General features: G+C 39.3%; 1 non-coding gene across 1 annotated transcript; it reads right to left on the reverse strand.

Annotated features, from left to right (window-relative positions):
* Positions 1 to 107, reverse strand: LOC127133912 (small nucleolar RNA R71). Its single transcript, XR_007807711.1, has one exon. It is a non-coding gene; the product is annotated as a small nucleolar RNA R71 (small nucleolar RNA).
* Positions 108 to 2,011: the final 1,904 nt, after the last annotated feature.

The raw sequence follows: 2,011 nt of genomic DNA on the forward strand, positions 1-2,011 counted from the left end.
ATGCTGAGAAGCCAAATCAACGGATTTAGGCAAAGAGACAACGAATCTCTTATTGAAGCTTGGGAGAGATACAAGGATATGTTGAGGCTCTGCCCACATCATGAACTTGAGCCATGGGTGATTATCCATACTTTTTATAATGGTCTCTTGTACAACACCAAACTAACCTTGGATGCAGCAACTGGCGGCACTCTAATGGATAAACCCTACGAAGACGCCTATCAACTTATAGAAAACATGCCGCAAAAGCACTATCAATGGGGAGGTGAGCGAAATTATGCAAATAAACCATTGATAAAGGGTGGAATGTACGAAGTAAATGGCATAAACCATGTCAATGCTAAACTGGGCACCCTCACTAAGAAGATCGAGAGTTTAACTGTAGTTGCTGCAACATCTAATTGTGAGTTATATGGAACCCTTTGACACAAAACTCCCAAATGCAACCTATTAGCTGGTATTTCGTACGACCAAGTAAACTATGCCCAAGGTAACCCATATTCCAATACTTATAACCTTGGCCGTAAAAACCACCTAAATTTCTCATATAAGAACAACAACACGTTGTTTGCTCCAAACCTAGCACCCGATGTTCCTCTAGGCTATCAAAAAGGAGCCCCTGTTGCTCCTTAACCACCAAAGAAATCAAACCTCGAACTAATGATGGAAAATGTTATTGCAACTCAAAGCCAACAAAAAAAATAGTTTACTAACCAGAACGTTCACACAAATGAGTTGATTAAGCAATTGGCAAGTAAGGTTGACTCTATGGCTACTCACAATAAAATGTTAGAAACCTAAATTTCTCAAGTAGTCCAACAACAAGCAGTCATAGCAGCCCCAACTGGAATATTTCGTGGCCAACCACAACCAAACCCGAAAGGTCATGCTAATGCCATTACACTTAGAAGTGGGACAAAATTAGATGTGCCAGCAGATCCAAAAATTCAAAATCCACCCATGTCCCAACGAAATGAAGAAGAAACCAACAAGGTAACAAATAATGAACTAACTAACACTGGGCAAGATAATAAAACCAAAGAGGCAGTCGAGAAAGAGAAACCGCATATGTCTCCGCCACCATATAAGCCACTCATTCCTTATCCTTAAAGACTAGATAAATCCAAAATCGAAGGTCGATTTAAGAAATTTGTAGAGCTTCTGAAACAACTTAATATTGAAATTCTGGTGTAGTCAGAGTTCAGATGTTCTACTCCAAGTAATGACATCTGATCCAACATTGTTACTAATACAGCAAGACAATTATACAAATCAAAACCCAGTACTGATATGCACACATTCATAGATGTCACGACATCTGCTACTATATCACCATAGAATGGAAGAATACCCAGTTCTGTCCATCTGGTACAAAGACACAGCAGAGATCAAACATAGCACTTACTTCTGTTGAGTCTGCACAATTATCAGCATGATGTCTCAACATTGATTTGAACATCACCTGTTACAGTATTACAGGTTGACCTTATTTTATAACAGACAGAATTATAACGTGCAGAAGGTAAAAACACAAGTAATTGTTAACCCAGTTTGGTGCAACATCACCTACTCTGGGGGCATACCAAGCCAGGAAGAAGATCCACTATCAGCAGTATTAATTCAGAGTTAAACTCCCCCGTTTACAACTCTTCACTTAATCCCTACCCAATGCAATCTATACCTAGGAACTCCTAGATAGAAACCTCCAGTTTCCATTCCTATCACTACAAATACAATGTAATGCTAAACAACTTGAACTTGCTTCACAGCTTCGTTCAAGACCATAACAAACTCTTACCTACAGGCTTTGAGTTACAAATAATCTCATGCCTTCGAGCACTGAGAAACACATGGTAACCTTCCCACAGGTTGGGAGGTTTACCTCACACACACCCCTAATTTTACATTATTTGAGGCTTACAAAAACTAGGTTATAATCTGCTATTTATAACCTAAACACCCAACTGGATTTGGGCCTTCAGAAATCGCAGCAAACTTCTCCTTTGTTGTT

The sequence above is a fragment of the Lathyrus oleraceus genome, chromosome 3, assembly GCF_024323335.1.
Source record: "Lathyrus oleraceus cultivar Zhongwan6 chromosome 3, CAAS_Psat_ZW6_1.0, whole genome shotgun sequence".
Lineage (NCBI taxonomy): Eukaryota > Viridiplantae > Streptophyta > Magnoliopsida > Fabales > Fabaceae > Lathyrus > Lathyrus oleraceus.